A 23722-nucleotide genomic window follows, 5' to 3' on the forward strand; every position below is an offset into this window, starting at 1 on the left:
ATGTCCAAAATTATTCATACCCTTCTCAATAATCAATAGAAAAGCCTTTATTGGCTATTACAGCAATCAAACGCTTGCTATAATTGCTGACAAGCTTTTTGCATGTCTCCACTGGTATTTTTGCCTATTCATCTTTAGCGATGAGCTCCAGCTCTTTCAGGTTGGAGGGTCTCCTTGCCATCACCCTGATCTTTAGCTCCCTCCACAGATTCTCAATTGGATTTAAATCAGGACTCTGGCTGGGCCACTGCAAAACGTTAACGTTTTTGTCTGCTAACCATTTCTTCACCACTTTTGCTGTGTGTTTTGGGTCGTTGTCATGCTGAAATGTCCACTGGTGCCCAAGGCCAAGTTTCTCTGCAGACTGCCTGATGATGTTGTTGAGAATTTTGATGTATTGCTCCTTTTTCATGGTGCCGTTTACTGTAATTAGTTTCCCTGGTCCACCGGCTGAAAAACACCCCCAAAACATTAGGTTCCCACCACCATGTTTGACAGTGGGGATGGTGTTCTTAGGGTTGAAGGCTTCTCCTTTTTTACGCCAAATGAAGGCTACATCATTGTGGCCAAACAATTAAAGTTTTGTTTCATCTGACCATAAACCAGAAGACCAGAAGTGTTCTTCTTTGTCCAGATGAGCATTTGCAAAGGCCAAGCGGGCTTTTGTGTGCCTTATCTGGAGAAGTGGCGTCCTCCTTGGTCTGCGTCCGTTGAACCCAGCGGTGTGCAGTGTCTTTTGGACTGTCTGCCTTGAGATGTTGCCACCAGCAGAGCCCAGATTCATCAGGATGGCCTTGGTGGTGATCCTTGGATTCTTTTTTTACCTCTCTCACTATCCTCCTGGCCAGCACAGGTGTCACTTTTGGCTTCCGACCACGTCCTCTGAGATTTTTCACAGTGCGGAACGTCTTGTATTTTTTAATAATACTTTTCACTGTAGCCACTGGAACTTCAAAACATTTAGATATGGTCTTACAGCCCTTTCCTGACTTGTGAGCAGCCACAATGCGCAACCGCAGGTCCTCAGTGAGCTCCTTTGTCTTAGCCAAGACTGTCCACAAACCAGCAGCAGAGAGCTTCTGTTTTTCACCTGTTGAGTTGATTAAAACAGCTGTTCCCAATGAATCAGGGTGATTAGGATGCTTTAGAACAGCTTGGACTATTTGGAATGGTATAGATCTTTGGATTTTCCCATAGACTGTGACAGTTTGCAAAGGGTATGAATAATTTTGGACATGCTACTTTTTGTTCAAATGTAAATAAAAGATGAGTAATAATTTTTTCCACAATGATGCCTCTTGTACATCGTCTTATTATCTTCTGGGATTGTGTTTGACTGTGTATATGTGTGTGTCTGTATATACAGTGAGTACGGAAAGTATTCAGACCCCCTTAAATTTTTCAATCTTTGTTATATTGCAGCCATTTGCTAAAATCATTTAAGTTCATTTTTTTCCTCATTAATGTACACACAGCACCCCATATTGACAGAAAAACACAGAATTGTTGACATTTTTGCAGATTTATTAAAAAAGAAAAACTGAAATATCACATGGTCCTAAGTATTCAGACCCTTTGCTCAGTATTTAGTAGAAGCACCCTTTTGATCTAATACAGCCATGAGTCTTTTTGGGAAAGATGCAACAAGTTTTTCACACCTGGATTTGGGGATCCTCTGCCATTCCTCCTTGCAGATCCTCTCCAGTTCTGTCAGATTGGATGGTAAACGTTGGTGGACAGCCATTTTTAGGTCTCTCCAGAGATGCTCCATTGGGTTTAAGTCAGGGCTCTGGCTGGGCCATTCAAGAACAGTCACAGAGTTGTTGTGAAGCCACTCCTTTGTTATTTTAGCTGTGTGCTTAGGGTCATTGTCTTGTTGGAAGGTAAACCTTCGACCCAGTCTGAGGTCCTTAGCGCTCTGGAAAAGGGTTTTCGTCCAGTATATCCCTGTACTTGGCCGCATTCATCTTTCCCTCGATTGCAACCAGTCGTCCTGTCCCTGCAGCTGAAAAACACCCCCACAGCATGATGCTGCCACCACCATGCTTTACTGTTGGGACTGTATTGGACAGGTGATGAGCAGTGCCTGGTTTTCTCCACACATACCGCTTAGAATTAAGGCCAGAAAGTTCTATCTTGGTCTCATCAGACCAGAGAATCTTATTTCTCACCATCTTGGAGTCCTCCATGCGGGCTTTCATGTGTCTTGCACTGAGGAGAGGCTTCCGTCGGGCCACTCTGCCATAAAGCCCCGACTGGTGGAGGGCTGCAGTGATGGTTGACTTTCTACAACTTTCTCCCATCTCCCGACTGCATCTCTGGAGCTCAGCCACAGTGATCTTTGGGTTCTTCTTTACCTCTCTCACCAAGGCTCTTCTCCCCCGATAGCTCAGTTTGGCCGGACAGCCAGCTCTAGGAAGGGTTCTGGTCATCCCAAACGTCTTCCATTTAAGGATTATGGAGGCCGCTGTGCTTTTAGGAACCTTAAGTGCAGCAGAAATTTTTTTGTAACCTTGGCCAGATCTGTGCCTTGCCACAATTCTGTCTCTGAGCTCTTCAGGCAGTTCCTTTGACCTCATGATTCTCATTTGCTCTGACATGCACTGTGAGCTGTAAGGTCTTATATAGACAGGTGTGTGGCTTTCCTAATCAAGTCCAATCAGTATAATCAAACACAGCTGGACTCAAATGAAGGTGTAGAACCATCTCAAGGATGATCAGAAGAAATGGACAGCACCTGAGTTAAATATGAGTGTCACAGCAAGGGGTCTGAATACTTTCCGTACCCACTGTGTATGTATGTGTATGTGTATATATATATATATATATATATATATATATATATATAAAATATTACTATAGAAATGAAAATTGGATATACTTTAGAGTTGACAATGTGCAGCTTGTATAGCAGTACAGATTTACTGTCCTTTGAAAATAACTCAACATACAGCCATTGTCTAAATAACTGGCAACAAAAGTGAGTGCACCCTAAGTGAACATGTCAAAACTGTGTCCAAAGTGTAAATATTTTGTGTGAGCACCATTGTTATTTAGCACTGCCTTAATCCTCCTGGGCATGGAATTCATCAGAGCTGCACAGGTTGTTGCTGGGATCTTCTTCCACTTCTCCATAATGACATCACAGAGCTGCTGGATGTTAGACACATGGCGCTTCTCCACCTTCCGCTTGAGGATGCCCCACAGGTGCTCAATAGGGTTCAGGTCTGGAGACATACTTGGCCACTCCATCACCTTCACCTTCACCTTTACCTTCAGCTTTCTCAGCAAGGCAGTTGTCATCTTGGCGGTGTGTTTGGGGTCATTATCATGCCATTCAGCCCAGTTTCTGAAGGGAGGGCATCATGTTCTGCTTCAGAATGTCACAGTACATGTTGGAATCCATGTTTCCCTCAAGGAAGCAGAGCTCCCCAGTACCAGCAACAATCATGCAGCCCCAGACCATGATGCTACCACCACCGTGCTTGACTGTAGGCAAGACACAGTTTTCTTGGTACTCCACACCAGGGCGTCGCCACACAATGCTGGACACCATCTGAGCCAAACAAGTTTATCTTAGTCTCATTAGACCACAGGACATGGTTCCAGTAATTCATGCTCTTGGACAGGTTGTATTCAGCTAACTGTTTGCAGGCTTTCTTGATAGCCAGCTTCAGAAGAGGCTTCCTTCTAGGACGGCAGCCATGCAAACCGACTTGTTGCAGTGTGCGGCGTATTGTCTAAGCACTGACAAGCTGACCTTCTGCTTCTGCAACCTCTAAAGCAATGCTGGCAGCACTCATGCATCTGTTTTTTGAAGCCAGCTTCTGCGCCTGACGCACAGCACAAGGTCGCAACTTCTTTGATTCAACTTCTTTGGCCTGTTCCGAGTGAAACCTGTCTTGGAAAACCTCTCTCTATGACCCTGACACTGTGCTGTAACTCAGTTTTATGGTGTTACCGATCTTCTTATAGCCTAGGCCATCTTTATGGAGAGCAACAATTCTAATTCTCAAATCGTCAGAGTTCTTTGCCATGTGGTACAAAGTTGAACATTAAGTGATCAGTATGAGAGAATTGTACTCAAAGCACCAAATTTTAACTGCTCTAATACAAGATCCACACATTTGTATGGTCCTGTCAAGCAGACAAAAACATGCACATGATGAATAGGACATGTGGCTTTGCATGGTTAAACAACATACAACTGTTATCACTTAGGGTGTACTCACTTTTGTTGCCAGCTATTTTGACAATAATGGCTGTATGTTAAGTTATTTTCAGAGGACAGTAAATCTATACTGCTATACAAGCAGCACATTGACTACTCTAAAATACATACACTTTTGTGAGATACTGTGTGTATGTATGTATGTGTGTGTGTGTGTGTGTGTATATATAATATATATATATATATAATATAATATAATATAATATATACACACACACACTGCTCAAAAAAAAATTAAAGGGACACTTTTTAATCAGAGAATAGCATCAAGTCATTTAAACTCCTGGGATATTGATCTGGTCAGTTAAGTAGCAGAGGGGGTTGTTAATCAGTTTCAGCTGCTTTGGTGTTAATGAAATTAACAACAGGTGCACTAGATGGGCAACAATGAGACGACCCCCAAAACAGGAATGGTTTTACAGGTGGAGGCCGCTGACATTTTCCCTACTCATCTTTTCTGACTGTTTTTCACTAGTTTTGCATTTGGCTAGGGTCAGTGTCACTACTGGTAGCATGAGGCGATACCTGGACCCTACAGAGGTTGCAAAGGCAGTCCAACTCCTCCAGGATGGCACATCAATACGTGCCATTGCCACAAGGTTTGCTGTTTCTCCCAGCACAGTCTCAAGAGCATGGAGGAGATTCCAGGAGACAGGCAGTTACTCTAGGAGAGCTGGACAGGGCAGTAGAATGTCCTTAACCCATCAGCAGGACCGGTATCTGCTCCTTTGTGCAAGGACGAACAGGATGAACACTGCCCTACAAAATGACCTCCAGCAGGCCACTGGTGTGAATATCTCTGACCAAACAATCAGAAACAGACTTCATGAGGGTGGCCTGAGGGCCCAACGTCCTCTAGTGGGCCCTGTGCTCACTGCCTGGCACCGTGGAGCTCGATTGGCATTTGCCATTGAACACCAGAATTGCCAGGTCTGCCACTGGCACTCTGTACATTTCAGATGAGAGCAGGTTCACCCTGAGCACATGTGACAGACGTGAAAGGGTCTGGAGAAACTGTGGAGAATGTTATGCTGCCTGTAACATCATTCAGCATGACCGGTTTGGTGGTGGGTCAGTGACAAGCACGTGGGGGCCATACAAACTACTGAGTACCATTTTGAGTTGCTGCAATGAAATTTCAGCAAAATGGACTAGCCCGCTGCATCATTTTTTCACTTTGATTTTCGGGGTGTCTTTGATTTCAGTCCTCTGTAGGTTGATAATTTTCATTTCCATCAAACGATGTGGCATTCTTTCGTTCCTAACACATTACCCAGTCTATATCAGTATAGATATTTTTCCCCATTGAGATCTGATGTGTAATATAAATATATAATATATTAATATATATAAAATGCACAATACTCGACTCAGTCCTTTTTGTGTTTATTATTCTTGTAAAATGAATTTAACAGACTGCTGATCTCAACAAATTCACTAACACTTTACAATAAGGTTCATTAGTTAACATTAGTTAGCTACATTAACATACTAATAATGCATACTAATAACTAATAATTAACTGCATTTCTACAGCATTTATTAAACTTTGTTAATGTTAATTTCAACGTTTACTAATACATTATTAAAATCAAGAGTTGTATTTGTTAACATTAGTTAATGCACTATGAAGTAACGAACAAATTCTACACAAATTAAAGCTGCAAGCAGCGATGAAAGGGCCCTCGCACCCGGGGCCACCACCACCCGGTGACCTTAGGAAAACGGTGAATAGTGGATGACATGCATGTAAGCGAGTAAATACAGGAGAAATATGGCAAAGTCATTTTGACGTGCCACACTTCCTGCTGCCAACAAGTGGTGCTTTGACTATAACTGAATATTGCCATGTAGATGACTTTAGACCAGGACTATTATCAAACGTGAAGTTTGGAGCAGATCGGACATCGTATGCCTGAGTTACAACAACTTCCTGTTTTGTGGCGTTAATCGCATACTTTAGCACTTAGCCATGTGTTGCATGATTTAACATGTTTCTAGTATGTTTGGTACTTCTGTGAGTGAATTACAGTGCAAAGCATGCCATTTTCTGTTGCCAGCGGTGGCGCTATGACTAACTGAATATTGGCATATAGATGTCTTCAGGCCAGGTCTCTTATCACACATGTGAAGTTACAACAGCTTCCTCTTTCATGGCGAAACATCAGACTTGGCCGTTACGGACACGCCCTTCAACGAAAACTCAAGCTCTTTGCAATTTATCATCGCTAAGGCGTTAAGATTAGACTGACCAAATATGATGTTGATCTGGTTAAATCTGAGGAGTTAATCACAGTGTAAAACATGTCATTTCCTGTTGCCCACAGGTGGTGCTATGACTGTAACTGAATATTGCCATGTAGATGTCTTCAGGCCAGCACTCTAATAAAACATGTGAAGTTTGGGGCAGAACCATAGACTGTAAAATATATGGACGTAGTGTCCATGACGTCACCTGTAGATTTCTGAAGAGCATTTTTGAAGTGGAAATGAGGCCGCTGCCATCTTAGCAGCGCGTCACCGCACGTCACTCCCAGATAACTAAAAATGGGCAAAGAGGCGGGACGTGGTTGAAACTGAGGTGCCTGGTTGCTGAAACCACGCCCGCCTAGTGCTACGTGATAATGTTAGCAGGCAAAGAAGCTATCTATCCATCTTTGACACTATCTAAAATATTAATATTCTAATGATATAACTTGTCATCTTTATTACTTAATAAAGATAAGTTATATCATTAGAAAGTTCTAAAGGTTTACTGTCAATCTACGGTGTCTTTTTTACAATATAGATGCTCAAGCACCAGTAATTGTAATTTGTGTCGGGTGTGCACATGACAACATGAAAAATCAAACAGGACTTCATACCTTTTATAATGAAATGGCGATTGCGAGATAAATTCAATCCGTGGCACTTGGGTAAAATGTCCATGAGTATCCATTGAAAAACAAAAAACAGTATTTTTTGTCCACAAAAGCATTAAATCTATGAAATATTGATATATTATCCATTGTTTGCATGACATTTCTTCTGAATGATCTGCTCTCCATCATCGTTCAAGAAATGATGCTATCTGAGCAGCGTTTGTGGTAAAACTGTATATGATCATATATATCTAACAAACAAATGAGCCCGTGTCCAAAGTATAATTTTTCAAAATGCAGCAGTTTTAGTTATAATACAACAGTGCTGTTGGAGTTTTATATCCTCCCGCCATTGTCATTGTAAATCTCACGAACAAAACTTTTAGCCAATGCCAAGACGATCCAACAACGTGTGTTCTGTTTATCTTCCGCATGCATGCACATCTACGCAGACGCACATCTGTCTAGAGTCTCGACCATTAACGCAGCAAGCCATATTATTTTATAATTGTATAAAATCCTGAAAAAAGCACAAACATTGCAGAGATGCCAAGTTCAGTGGCTGGAATTAGCTGAGGTGACTGCTCACAGACCGCAGCGCAATTCACCTGTCACTGAAGTGACCACGCCCTTAATTATGCAGAACTTTAAGGCTTAATATAATTTGAACGGATGAGTTATAAAAAAATCCCCCCCCCCCCCCCCTCAGAGTTGTCATGAAGGGCAAAATTAGCTGTATAGACCAAAACCACAATTTGTACCAGCTGTAAAAATGTTTTTTCTGCTGTAAAGTTGGCCATTTTAACATGGGGGTCAATGAGATTTTGCCCTCTTTTGGAGCCTGTCCCTAGTGGCCAGTCGATGAATTGCAGTTTAAGTCACTTCCGTATTGGCTTCAAGAGAAACTGGGGGAGGTTGCCGCTTGGGCAGAATGGACATTGTATGCCAGAGTTACAACAACTTCCTGTTTCATGGCAAAACATCGAATTTTGTCAGGCCGCCACGAACACGCCTTTCAACGAAAACTCAAGATCTTTGCAATTTAATAAACGTTAAGTTAGCCTTGGCTATTTGTTATTTTATTTGGCCTAGCATGGTGTATTCTTACTGGTTTTGTTAAAAAAAGTTCTATGTTTAATATAAGCGAGTTTGTCGTTGTACTGTTTTGTTGTTGTGTTTTACAGTAAGAATATTAACCCACCATTCAAAATTGCCGCTAATTTGAAAGTGAAAGTAAAATTCACACGGCTGCACACCGGGATTCATAAGCCCCCCCGGTGACACCGATATTACCGGTGTTGTCACATGTCGATTAACCGGTGGGGGTGTGTGTGTGTGTGTGTGTGTATATATGTATATATATATATATATATATATATATATATATATATATATAATATATATATATATATATATATATGTGTGTGTGTGTATGTATGTATATAATATACAGTGGGTACGGAAAGTATTCAGACCCCCTTAAATTTTTCACTCTTTGTTATATTGCAGCCATTTGCTAAAATCATTTAAGTTCATTTTTTTTCCTCATTAATGTACACACAGCACCCCATATTGACAGAAAAACACAGAATTGTTGACATTTTTGCAGATTTATTAAAAAAGAAAAACTGAAATATCACATGGTCCTAAGTATTCAGACCCTTTGCTCAGTATTTAGTAGAAGCACCCTTTTGATCTAATACAGCCATGAGTCTTTTTGGGAAAGATGCAACAAGTTTTTCACACCTGGATTTGGGGATCCTCTGCCATTCCTCCTTGCAGATCCTCTCCAGTTCTGTCAGGTTGGATGGTAAATGTTGGTGGACAGCCATTTTTAGGTCTCTCCAGAGATGCTCAATTGGGTTTAAGTCAGGGCTCTGGCTGGGCCATTCAAGAACAGTCACGGAGTTGTTGTGAAGCCACTCCTTCGTTATTTTAGCTGTGTGCTTAGGGTCATTGTCTTGTTGGAAGGTAAACCTTCTGCCCAGTCTGAGGTCCTGAGCACTCTGGAGAAGGTTTTCGTCCAGGATATCCCTGTACTTGGCCGCATTCATCTTTCCCTCGATTGCAACCAGTCGTCCTGTCCCTACAGCTGAAAAACACCCCCACAGCATGATGCTGCCACCACCATGCTTCACTGTTAGGACTGTATTGGACAGGTGATGAGCAGTGCCTGGTTTTCTCCACACATACCGCTTAGAATTAAGGCCAAAAAGTTCTATCTTGGTCTCATCAGACCAGAGAATCTTATTTCTCACCATCTTGGAGTCCTTCAGGTGTTTTTTCATGTGTCTTGCACTGAGGAGAGGCTTCCGTCGGGCCACACTGCCATAAAGCCCCGACTGGTGGAGGGCTGCAGTGATGGTTGACTTTCTACAACTTTCTCCCATCTCCTGACTGCATCTCTGGAGCTCAGCCACAGTGATCTTTGGGTTCTTCTTTACCTCTCTCACCAAGGCTCTTCTCCCCCGATAGCTCAGTTTGGCCGGAAAAATTTTCACAAAAATTGATATAGATCATCTTCAGACCATGCTTGCAAAATGTTATTAAAAGCTTTTTGATAGATCTATCCGTTCTCGAAAAAGGCACAAATGAATTCGACAAAAAGCTTGAGAAATCAGACTTATTATTTAGGTTATATCTCCACAATGATTTATCGTATTCTGACCAAACTTCGTACATCTCAATTTTCCCACCATTTTGATTTTTTCAAAAACCCTACTTTTTCAAACTCCTCTTAGGCCGTTACTCCGATTATCACGAAAATTGAACCAGATCATCTTCAGACAATGATTGCAAAAAGTTGTCAAAAGCTTTTTGATAGATCAATCCGTTCTCGAAAACGGAACAAATGAATTTGACGAAAAGCTCAGAAAATCAGACTTGAGGCTATATCTCCAAAACGATTTATCGTATTCTGACCAAACTTCGTACATGCAATGTCATCACAAGCATGACCTGTGGCATCATGCAGAGTTTCGGTGCAGCGCCACCTAGTGGAGAATTTTTTTTTCATATGCTTATAACTTTTGATCTGGTTGACTTATTTTCATGCGACTCACATTTTAAGACTCCTGAATCCTTGACGAGTCCAACGATACCAAACATGTTAGGTTTCGACTTATGGTTTGTGCGGCGTGATGATTTAGCACTTAAAAAACGATTGCGAATATCTTCGAAACCGTTAGTCCGATCGAGACGAAACCAGCGTAGGAAACACGGAACCTAAGCTGGTTAATGATATGTCAAAGCCCAAATGTCAAAATTTTGATAGGAAGTGGCAAAAAAATCAAAACAAAGTCGTTCATGGTTCATTTTTTATGATCTCATACATATAAATGTCTATAACTCCAAAACAAAATGAAATATTTTCACCAGATTTGACACACACATGTATGGGGTCACCCTGAGGACACATAAAAAAATTGGTGGGATTGTGCCTCTTGGTGGTGCTATAAATGAACAAAACACAAAATTGCCATTAAGTGCTATACAGTATTATGATATAAAATATTCTATTATATGAATGCATTGGTATACCATTACGAAACTCGGTATGTGTCATCGGCACCATGCTTTGAAGGTTCTCAAATGGTTTCGAGACAGCGCCACCTTGTGGTCAAATGTTGCAATAAAATTTATTAAATATGCTAATAGCTTTATGTAAATGTGGCCTATTGTATTGAGGCTTGTCTTAATAGATTCTGTAGGTCATGCTGAGAACATTGATGTCAATTTTACTATAGTCAGCCAAACTTCCTGTCTGCCATTTAGATTTTCTTTTAAACCTACTTTTTCAAACTGCGCTTAGACCATTCATCCAATTTTCACCAAAATTGAATCGTATCATCTTCAGACCATGTCGAATAAATGTTATAGATTTTGTGTTGATAGACACATGACAGAAGATGAGATGACAGAAACCGTATTCATATACCACAGCGAAGAATTAGAGGCTTGATGCCAAAATGACTCTTGAGGCTGTATCTCTGTAATGCTTTGACATATTCTCACCAAACTTTGCGATTGTCATTGTCACCTCACTCTGACCATACCACATGAATTTGGTCATAGTGCCAGAATACGATAAATTCCCTATCCCTTTCCCTATCAGCCATTTTGGGCATCGGCCATTTTGAATTTTGTGCTAAAATGCTGTATTTCATGAACGCATTAGCATATCGTCACAAAACTCGGTATTGGGTCATCAGCACAATGCCCTGAAGTAGCCTCAGAAGTTTCGGACCAGCGCCACCTAGTGCCTATTGTATCTGTTGGTGTTCTTTTTTTTTATTTTTATTTTTTATTTTATTTTTATTCTTCTTCTTCTTCTTCTTCTTCTTCTTCCACTCTGGAAGTCTATGGCAGCCCATAGAACCGTATGGTTGTATCTCTGCAACGCTTTATCGTATTCAGACCAAACTTGGTACAAGTCATCACAAGCACGACCTGAGGCATCATGAGGCGTTTTGACGCAGCGCCACCTACTGGTCCGGAGATATGAAAAATGATTATTTTTGCTTATAACTTCTGATGAGTTTGTCCAAAAGTCATAAATGTGGTCTCGTTGAATTCGGGGCATCATGCCGAGTCGAACGATATCCAATTTTCCCTATCAGCCATTTTGGCCGTCGGCCATTTTGAATTTTGTGCTAAAATGCTGTATTTCATGAACGCATTAGCGTATCGTTACGAAACTCGGTATGGGTCATCAGCACGATGCCCTGAAGGAGTCTGAGTTTCGGAACAGCGCCACCTAGTGGAGATTTTTTTTTTTATATATGCTTATAACTTTTGATCTGGTTGACTTATTTTCACGATAATCATATTGTTAGACTCCTGAATCCTTGCCGAGTCCAACGATACCAAACATGCTAGGTTTCGACTTACAGTTTGTGCGGCGTGATGATTTAGCGCTTAAAAAGCGATTGCGAATATCTTCGAAACCGTTAGTCCGATCGAGACGAAACCAGTGTAGGAAACACGGAACCTAAGCTGGTTAACTATTTCTCAGACCAAATGTCAAAATTTTGATAGGAAGTGGCAAAAAAATCAAAACAAAGTCATCCATGGGTCATTTTTTATGATCTCATACATATAAATGTCTATAACTCCAAAACGAAATGAGATATTTGCACCAAATTTGACACACACATGTACGGGGTCACCCTGAGGACACATAACAAAATTGGTGGGATTGTGCCTCTTGGTGGCGCTATAATTGAACAAAACATGAAATTTCCATTAACTACAATACAATATTATTTTTTTAATGTTATCGTTATAGACCTGATACGAAAATTTGGCTGATATATTAAAGCTGATGAATAATGGATTATTTCCTTCAGCTGAGACACTTAAAATGCACACTGTTCACCTTGATGGTTTTCAGTTGCTTGAAATATGATTGTAATCACTTCGAAAAGGGGAATACAGTTAAGTGCAACATGCGCAGTGCAAGTCTGTCATATAGGCTACATAAAATTATAATGAGAACTAGGGCTGCACGATTATGACAAATCATAATTGTAGATTATTCCCTTGAAATTGTAATTGTGATTATTAATTACGATAATCACAATTACATTGAATGTTTTGAATAGCATTATACCATTGTTTGAAGCAACTGCATGCCATATTTTCATGTAAAAATAAAAAAAAAACAAGCTGAAAACACTCTCCCTGAAATTGTTTTATTGTTTTTCTATAGCATTAAGCCTCAAATGTCAACTATACATTGGTTTGGTTTCTTTCTTTAAAAAAAAAAAAAAAGTAAACACATGCATGTAATAATAATAGTGGCTTTCGCACCATGTTGTTCTAGGAACTTGTTGTTGTTCCATGTTGTCCTAAGTAACAGATCTAATGTACCCCAGGGCAATTTTCCTGGTTGCATTTGCACCCCCAGTAATAACTCTGAAGTGACGTAAACTGCGCTTGTTGTTGTGACTTAAAACAAGCAAAATTATCTGCCATTGGGGTAAGAAAAATAATCTTGTTTTTGTTTGTTTGGGACAAAAAAAGGAAAAAAAAATTCTTACCCCATTGGCAGATCATTTTGCTTGTTTTAAGCAAAAACTCACTTCATTTTTTTTTTTTCTCCAGAAAACAACGGGGGGAAAAAATCTTATGTCATTTTAATTTCTGAATTTAAGAACTTTTAGATGTTTAGACTGGAAACAATACAAAAATACTAAATAAGAAAAGCATTTTTGCAGTGTGAGAACAGCTCAGCCAGAGCCTGAGCACACAGTGCTCACATTCTCCGTCTTTGTTAGTTTATGATGTTTAACTGTCCTGTCTAATGTGATTAGACAGAACTGTTATACAAAAAATAGACAGTATATGAAAAAGTATTATCTCATGTGGCTGATGCCCATTGTCGCTAGCTAAGCAGAAATACGTAATCGTGTTTTGCTTGGTCCGCTCAAAGTCATGCTGGATTTTCTCCTTAGCGTAAGGTGGAGAGGTCCATCTATCACCGTTTTCCATGAATTAGTTCGTAGAGTAAATGTATGGGCTGTATGTATACATGGCTTTTTAAAATCAGCTTTGTTAGACCTTCGTTAGACTCTCAACCCTGAACATGCACTAAACACACCTCTTAATCACGCAGAATAATGTAAGTGGATATTTTTTGTTGTGATTGCGCTTTTGAACAATTACGAAATTGTGGCAATCAAATTATTTGTGCAGCCCTTTAGCTTCAGCACATGTTGCTCAGATGGCAATGTACGGCATTAATAACAATGATTGGGACTATCATATTATATAACATTATAAAGAGTAATAAATTGTAATAAAATTATGCAAATTTTTTGGGTTTAATTTAGGGATGCACTAGGCTTGCTGCAGTAGTCGTGTTGGTGTTACCGGTGTTCAGCTGCAACACTTGCCCACCGCCTCGTCGTTTTGATTTTTTTTTAATAAGTAATTTAGTTCAGTTAGAAAACAGACACTACATTTAAAAACTGAATGCATCTGCTTAATGCAGCATAAGCAAAACGATTTCCTTTATCACGAAAGTTAGAAGCTGACTGACAAGATGATTTCAGAAGATTTTTGCAATATTTTGTATTTAAACCCAGTGCTAATAGGGAACCTGCAAATGATTTGTTGTGTTTTTCTAGTTGTGTTTTTCATTAAGAATAATAACCCACCATTCAAGCAATTGGCGCCCCCGAATTGGCACCATTTTGAAAGCGAAAAATCCGCACGGGCATTCATAGTGTATTGGCGTGGAGCATTTTCAGTTCATTCCTATGGAAGCTCAACTTCCACAGGAATTAATCGAAAACGCTCGCTCCGCACCGTTATGAATGCCCGTGCGCATTTTAAATTCGCTTTATCTCAAATTAATGATTTAAAAGGTGCAAAGGAGGGGACGCCCCCATCCCCCTTCCCCTCCCCCTCCCGGTGATACCAGTATTACCAGTGTTGTCACACGTTGAAAATTTCCTCACTGTCACAACCCTAGGATACACCGATCCGATACTCTAACCCTAACCCAAATATACTATTGTGTTATTGTTAAGCCCCACAAAAGGCACAAAAACATTCTAAAGCACCATATACTTTTTTGTGCACTATATTCCAAGACTTCTGAAGCCAATCCATAGTTGAATGAGAGGTACAGATGAATATTTAAGTTGTTAAATTCAGGTTCATGTAAAATTTCTTCCTCTGTGGCTGTCAGTCATTCTCCCTTCAAGCATTCAAACTGTGTGTCGCATTCAGTTACAACAGTCAACATGAAACTCTCTCCAGGATGATTCTATTATTATACTTGATCAGTAGATAAAGGTCTATGGTTTTGCATAAAAGGACTTTATCTTGGAGTAGAAAGCACTATGAATTGTTGTTTAGACGCACAGTAACTTATTTAAAACTGTTAAAAGAAAAGGTCAATAAACTATTGCATAGATATAATACACTACACATCAATATCTTCAGCGCTTTGTTCCACTCTGTATTGGAGCCTTTCATTTTATAATAATTTTGCACAATGAAAGCTTATTAATAGCTTTTCTTGTTCTGTCCTATCTATCACGTTGCTGCCCCATTAAAAAGCTGCGGCATACATTTAAAAGTGTCTTTTAAATTTATAGTATATATTTTATATATAAATATATTTACTTGTTTTTCATTAATGTATTTTACAATACAAAGAGCAGTGTGTAACATTTTACCAGATTTAGTGCTACACTTATTCACTTGTATTTGTTCCCCACTAAATAATGCTTTTTTCACTAAAAGTTTAGATTTTATACAAGTATAAGAAATCCCTTAGGCCTTGACTTTTTCTATACAAGTTTGAATAGCAAAATAAAGGCATATAACCAGTTCATTTGTAGACCACTGACAATATAGTTTTATAAATATAGCTGCAAGCAGCGATGACGGGCTCAAGCCCCGGAGCCACTGCCACCCCGGTGACTTCAGGGCAACTGTGTATGGCGGGCAATAGGCAATTAAAAACGGGAAAACCTGAAAGAACTATTGTCAAAGTCATTTGAATTCACCACATTTACTGCAGCCATTGGTGCTGCTATGACCACGAACCACAACAGCCACATCTATGAGATCATTTAAATTTAGACTCATTTTATGTCATACACTGTATAATAAAAAAAAAAAAAAAAAAAAAAAAAAACAATAAAAAGTCTGGCAGCAGTTTCCAGATGGATTCCGTTAAATAAGCAAATAACCATTTCACAAAATTACATTCAAAAACTGTAAAAATACAGAACCGACTTTAGTCAAAATTCATTAAATTACAGTATATTACTGTTGAAAATCATTTATTAAACCGTAGAAAAACAGATAAATTATGTCAAATTACATAGAAAACAACTCATTTATTTTTAGGTTAATCTCTGCAAATTTTTTTTGAGTTATTTTAAAAAGCTGCTCTGTCCATCTACAGTAATTTTACTTTGAAAATATAGATTTTCCATGTACAATAACTAAGAAATTATTTATAAAAATGCAATTAGCACATAAATTCAAAAAACAAATATTTGCATATTACAGTATTAATCTTTTATTTTTACAGAACCACTCACAACTTCAATCAATCTCTAAATTAAGTACTTGGAAATACATACAAATATCAACCTTTAAAACCAATTCTGCTAAATTAACAAAATATAGTACAGAATACATTTAATGAAAGGAACGAACATGCACATTTACAGTATTAATCATTGTACATAACACTTTATATGTCAAGTTACTTGAATTATAGGAAGTGCAAGCTTACTATATCATTTTAGAACATGCAAAAATATCTACATTAAAAAATATCTACATTAAAAGACAATTGCTGTATTCCTTTATACTGTAATATTGCTGTTATTATTTTATACATATACAATTACATTTTATCCAAAGCAACTTACAAATTAGGAGTGCAATGGAAGTAACAATAAGTGCAGTGACAATTTCCAGCTAGTCTAACACAGTATGCGTAGAATATTTTTTTTTTTTTTTTTAGTTAAACAGAAATAATGGGTCACATTCTCACACACACAAAAAAAAGTGTTGGAGTTAGTCAAGTTATTCCGCTAGCATGGAACAGTCCAGGTAAAGGTCAGTGAAAGTGAGTTTGTGCCTCTTTGGGATGGCACCACAAGGCGCCATTCACCTTCAGAACGCAAGCTTCTGGAGGGTGTGGAAGTCTGAAGCAGTGAGTTCAGGAGGGTGCAGAGCCAGTTATTGTTCTGTAAGCAAACATCAGTGCCTTGACTTTGATGCAAGTGGCCAAGAGAGCATTACAATAGTCCAGTCTGGATTGAACAAGAACTTGGATGACAATCATGTTCCGATAGGAATGGCCTGATCTTCCTAATGTTGTACAAGGCAAATCTGCAAGATCAGGCAGTTCTAGCAATGTGGTCTGTGAAGTTTAACTGATCAATTATAACACAAAGGAGGGGCTGGCTGAAACCACAAGCACTTCTGTCTTGGCAAGGTGTAGTTGAAGGTAAAGGTCATCCAGGTGAAGGTCGGAAATTTCCATGTAGCAGGCTGAGATGCGAGCAGCTACCGGCTAATCATCCATCTGAAATGAAAGGTAGAGATGTGTGTCAGTGATAGGAAAAAACATGTTTCTGAATGATTCTAGATACAATTACAATAAAAACACTGTACAAAACAGCTGCATGAAAAGATGTAAACAAAGAATTTGTTGTATGAGTCTTTTCACACCTGGACTGCAATCATCTGCTGTAGATCTCCAGTCTTTCCACATGACTTGAAATCACAAAAATAAATAAAAAGTAGGCCTATTACATTAAATCAAAAATGCCAGCACATGTTTAACTGAGACAATGCAAAACCTCAACCTAGTTTGATCTGGAAGCTGAGCAGGAAAGGCTAACAGTTATGTTTTTGGCTGCCATGTGATTTTAGCTAAATATATATTACATAAAATTATATTAATTACTTTGACTTAGCTGCATCATATTGCCTATCTAGGGGTGTAACTGTCCATTCAACTGGATCGAAACCAACTATCTAGTGTATCCTATGATTCAGTATGTAATGACAATTTACTCAGGCCACCAATGATGAGCTTTTTGAAAGAAAAAATGTATTTTTAAAAAATTATATGCATGCTATACGTATTTGCAAGCAGATGCGCTTAGAATATGCAATTTATTATGTTGGTTATATTCTAGTATCATCTGCTTTCCTGTATGGGCCTATACAGTATCATCATCATCAATAAGGTGTACTTAGGCCTACAGGCTGGCTACTGAATTCAATCACTGTCTTGATGTAGTTAGCCATGCTAAAGTGTTCAACGTTCAACGTTTCAAAAGAGATATAATAATTGCGGTACTACCACAAAAAAAAAAAAAAAAAAAAAACGAAGACCTCATATACACTTGAACGGACTTTGTTATAAATAACTAATCTTTCTTGGTTTAAAACAGATGGAAAATTAAATGACACCTACTGCAATTTTCAGTGTTTTTCTCCGAGTTATGTGACTGAACAAACCCCGTTTAGAAATGCTAACATTAGCTTCGAAACTATCAACAACACAAATTTGCAGCCACACGACATAAAATTTCACTCAAATGTATAGAATGAGAATCTTACCTTAGCCATTGATCGGTTGGTATGATGTCCGCTGTGGTCTTCTCGCGCGTTATTTTCCTCACGCTCGGTTCCGAATGGATCGACGGATGTGTTCAGTGCTCCTGCTTACGGGTGCTCTTTACGATTGCTTTACACCAATATTAATCTCACGATCCACTTCGAGCGTATCCTGAAATAAATTCAAATCACCCGCTCGCGGCTCGCCCTTCCATCGCTGTACTGCACGAACTAATGTGGGCGGGACTAACGGAAAAGTAGTCGACGGCAAATTTGAACCTGCATACTCACGCACACAAAGCTGCCCATTTGCAACTCGATTTGGAGAAACATAAAATGTACATGAATAATACATGTGGTTAGAAAATTTAGGGGAGAATAAGTCTATGCCAAATAATGAGAAAAATGAGTATCTATTTGCAAGACAAGGTTAAAAGATTAGTGAAATAAACAGTGCATAATTTATAATAGGCTACATAGTCCTACTGTATGTACAAATGCTATTATTAAACTCATCTTAACCAACACAATTATCTTTAAACGGTAAGAAAAACATGTTGAATGACTGTTGATTTCTGTAGTTATACATTTGTTTCCTTTTTTCTATTTTTACAGAAAAAAATCTGTAAAATATGAATCTACATTTTATGTAAATTATTCTGTAAAAATACAGAAAATTAAAGCAAAAACAAGCAATTCCCTGTAAATTTAATAGTGGAAATTTAAATTACAGCAAATATCTGTAAAACAACAGGTATTTCATTGTATAATGACAAAACGGGAAAATTCTGTAAAAAAAACAAAAAAAACAAAAAAAAACACACAATTACCTGTAAAATGACATTTATTTTTAACAGTGTAAGGAAGTCATAGGTCAATTTCAAATGCATGCAGAATGCTGTCCGAATGCTGATGTTGTATTATCCTAACACTTATTTGCATGTGTTTTTTGACCTACCTGAACTACTGTTTGCACATCAATCTTATGCACCAAAAGCATGATTTCATTTAATTTCAATATGGGTGGTATCCAATGAAAAAATTAAATTATAAAATTAATAAATGGAGCCAAATCACGGAAACTGCAAAGATGATTTTAATATTGGTGTCAGGTAAGAGTAAGATAAGTGTCTAGATTTTTCTGCTCACTTATGGAAGTTTATGATGAACAGCCACTTCTATAAAATCATGAAAAATGTTCTTTTTAATAAATTAGAATTACATCAATAAATAATTAATTTAAAGACACACGCGTCATATGTGATGCTCGCAAACACAGTACGAACTTGTGTAACGCCCATGCCTAGAAAACACACACTCCCCCCTCTGTAAAAAAAAAACACAGATGTTAGTCCTGTCTGTATGAGCACATGAAATCACAGATGTTGGGTGATAAGAATTGTAACTCAGACATCATTTAGAAAACTAGTCCTGTCCGAATAGTGATAGTCCATCAAGCATAGTACATCAGTATTTATCTTGTTTTTTTATATATTTTAATTAACCTTTTTTTTTAATATTCTTTATGGGGGTTTCTGAGGCACTTAGCATGGTTCAAATTGCATGCAACTCAACACACACATCAGAGTTACCAGCCAGAAATGGGCATGGAGGAGGGGCTCTTTAGCACCACCTTTTGTCTAAAGTTGGTGGGTAGTTTTACCTACAGTAGGGATGGGCGATACCACTTATTTTGTTTTCGATACGATACCAATACTTTCAAGGCCAGTATTGCCGATATCGATACCGATACGATACCTGTAATATGAACTTATTGATTTTAACATTTATTCAATTATTGAATTACTAAGAGTAAAATGGGTTATGATACCCACTTAACATTATATTTGAAAGGCATTTTAACATTCAATATGCCTTAATTGCAGTTTATTAGATTATATTTTTGTTTACACATGGTTAAAATGTTTACTTGGTAAACCATGGAAAATCTACAAATAAGCCTACTATATGCCTAGCTGAACTATGGTCGCTGTAGTAATGGTTCATTTTCATAAGGGACTGCCAGTGACAGGCTGTTGCACCCATAAAATGAAACATTTGTATTCTGACAGAACATCAATATGAACTTTTAACGTTCAATTTAAATAAATGTAATTGCACAAACTATGTAGGCTACTATTTCATTTTGTTTATTGTGAAATAACTAATAATAATAATATTTTTCTGTCTTCTGTTAAGCATTATTCTGGGCTGCGTTTCCCAAAAGCATCAATGGTTTCTTACGATGCTAAACGCAGCCCTTAGTGTCGGCAGTGAGCGAACACTCTCTGTGATTGATTGGTTCTGACTTGCAGCATTTGCGTGTTCAGATGAGCAGGAAAACACTTCTACTATAAATTATTCGCTAACATAGGTTATTTGTACAATTCAATGCATATTATATGCATTAAATTTATTGTTAATTAAACAAAAACTGGTAAAAAAAAAAAAAACACACCTTAGTATCGATATTTTAATTTGAGTATCGATACTTTCAATACTCAACGTCAGTATCGATATATCGATACTTCATATCGGTCTGCCCATCCCTAACCTACAGTCACCAAGCTCGGTACATATATTGCTCTCATTGAGACGGACAACTTTCTAATTTACAGTCATTCGCTCCGACCGACAGGAAGTTTGCTATTTTTGTTTGAATGTGGATTTATTTATTTATTTATTTTTTATAACCAGCTCTCAATTTCTAACTACTGCTCCAAATGCCGTCATACAATTCACACCAAACTTTTTCAACATGAAGTCAAGACATTAAGGATGTTAAATTGTAGACGGATAATGGATATCTCAAACGGTTTGGTCGTGGCGAGGCAACGTATTTATGGCAAAAAAAAAAAAGTGAAACAGGAAATGTTATAGCTTCTGCAAACATTGACTGATTTGGATGAAACTTAAGCTGTGTGTTCGTTGTATGAGGCTGATCACATAAATGTGACTATTGTGAGTCAAAGACATGGTGCCACCAACTGGCAGCAGGAAGTGTTGCTTTTCAAAATGCTTTGAAATCACTGTCTTATTTTTACCCAATTTGCTTCAAGCTTCATCAGTATAATGTCAAAACTCAGCAGATGTAAACCTGTGAAAGGATTCTTGATATCCTAAATACTGTTGCCCATGGCAATGTGTAAAACTTTAATATTCTTTTTGGGTGTTTTTGAGACTCTTAGCATGCTTCAAGCTGTCAGTCAGTAAACATGGGCAAAGCCTTATGCTGCCTTCACATGCTCTCAGAATTATCTTAAATACGAGTTTCCTAGGTTAAAAATTGCACACGAACGCCCTCCCATTTCGAAACTTGAATGCGATGAGCTTGTAATCATGACTTTAGAAGTGGGAATTATTGTAACACTTTATAATAACTATAAAGCGCTATGAATCATTAGTTGAGCATTAGTAAATAGTCAATTCATCATTTATAAAGCATTGTTCATACATTAATAGACATTAGTAAGCAGTTTATAAATACTATAAATGCTTTGTTTTTGATTTATAAGCATATCTATAATGTTTAATAATTGTATTTTCATACTTTATTGATGATCAATTTATCATTTCTAAATTATTACATTTACAAACCAGTTATTTAGGAGTTGTCAGTGGTTCATAAAGTCATTTAGAAAGTGTAAGTAAATGATTAATTAATTATTTAAATGTACATTTATACATCTTTAGACATATAGTAATAGTTACTCAGTGTGTTAAATGCTTTATTAATATGTATTCCTACTGTAATTCATGATTAATTCAGGTAGTTACAAAACATTTAATAGTCGTCAGTTAACTATTTTTGTGAGCTCATCTAAAGTGAGGACTATTTATGCCTCATAAAGCTTTTACAAAGAAGATTTAAAGGCTCAGTTATCTTCTAAACAGAAAAAGAAAACAAACAACACAGAGTGATACAGAACATAGAAATACTTATTTCAAGATGGGGAAAAAAAAACAAAAAAAAAAAAACACTTGGTATAACATGAGAAATAAACCTCTGCAATATCATATAAAAAAGGAACTAAACAAGCAACAAAATGTACAAGAACAAAATAAAGCAAGTGAATATAAACTAAGTGACAAAATGAACAAACAAGAACAAAATAAGCAAGAAAGTGAATATAAATAAAAAAAAGCAACAAAATGAAAATACGCCAACAAAATAAGCAACAAAACAACAAAAAGCAACAAAATGAAGAAAATAAGCAATTTTTTTTTTTTTTTTTTTTTTTTTTTTAAAAGAAGGTTTTCTTGTTTCAGTTTCATGGCTGAGTGAAAATTCAGTGCAAACATTGAGTCACAAATTAGGGCTTTTCACACTTGAAATAGTTAACCTTGGGTCATTGTAAACCCTGGATAAATGGAATCCTGGGTTTTCTTGCTTCACGTTTCACATTGCTTATACTTTACCATTCATTCCACTCAATCACTGCAAGGTGCTCAGAAAGGAAACTTAGTCCGATTTTATTTTTTGTATTTTGGCAGATTGCAAAGGCTTAGTTTCATTTTACTGCACAGTTATGTTTTCTGGTGGTGTACAGGAATTTTTTATTTTCTATGACATTGCTGAAGTTTATTTTTATATATTTTTGTTATATCAAGTGTACAGTAGTACAGTTTCATTTTTTTGCATCTTGAAATAAATATTTCTCACTTCAGAAGAGCTCACAAAATAGTTTACTGACAACTATTAAATGATTTATAACTACCTGAATTAATCATGAATTACAGTAAGAATACGTGTTAATAAAGCATTTATTAACACACTGAGTAACTATTACTATGTCTAAATAAGATGTATAAATGTACATTTAAATAGTTTATTAATCATTTACTTACACTTTCTAAATGATTTTATGAACAACTGACAACTCCTAACTAACTGGTTTGTAAAAAATGTAATACTTAATTTAAAAATGATAAATTGATCATTAATAAAGTATGAAAAGACAATTATTAAACACATTATAGATATGCTTATAAAAAAAGAATAAAGCATTTATAGCTGTATTTATAAACTACTTACTAATGTCGATTAAGGCTTTATAATAACTGCATGCTATGAATCATTAGTTAAGCATTAGTAAATATTCAGTTCATCATTTATAAAGTGTTACCGAATTATCAAATTTCCGATAGCACGTGAAGGCAGCATAAGAAACGGGCGTGAAGGAGGGGTTGTAGTTTTCCCTACAGTCACCAAACTTGGTCCATATGTTGGTCTCATCAAGCTGGACAACTTTCTAATTTACAGTCATTAGCTCCGACCAACAGGAAGTCAGATATTTTGATTTGAATGTGGATTTTTTGGAGTAATCAGGCTCTAAATTAACTGCTCCTCCTCCTAGGCTATTCATACTTTCTGTGATGGCATGATGGCAAGACACTGAAGATGCTACATTGTGAACAGATATTGGATATCTCAAACGGTGTTGCCATGGTGAGGGATTAAAATAATGTCAAAAAAAGGGAAACAGAAAGTGTCATATCTTCTAAACAAACACTTTATTTATTT

General features: G+C 37.4%; 1 protein-coding gene and 1 long non-coding RNA gene across 2 annotated transcripts in view; both read left to right on the forward strand.

Moving 5' to 3' along the window:
- Nucleotides 1–22264, forward strand: LOC127523975 (uncharacterized). Its single transcript, XR_007932984.1, has 2 exons — nt 1–1750; nt 8931–22264. It is a non-coding gene; the product is annotated as an uncharacterized LOC127523975 (long non-coding RNA).
- Nucleotides 1–23722, forward strand: part of LOC127523968 (60S ribosomal protein L19-like) — a 57328-nt gene that overhangs the window by 21729 nt on the left and 11877 nt on the right. The gene's annotated exons all lie outside the window — the stretch shown is intronic.

Source organism: Ctenopharyngodon idella, chromosome 12, assembly GCF_019924925.1.
Source record: "Ctenopharyngodon idella isolate HZGC_01 chromosome 12, HZGC01, whole genome shotgun sequence".
NCBI lineage: Eukaryota > Metazoa > Chordata > Actinopteri > Cypriniformes > Xenocyprididae > Ctenopharyngodon > Ctenopharyngodon idella.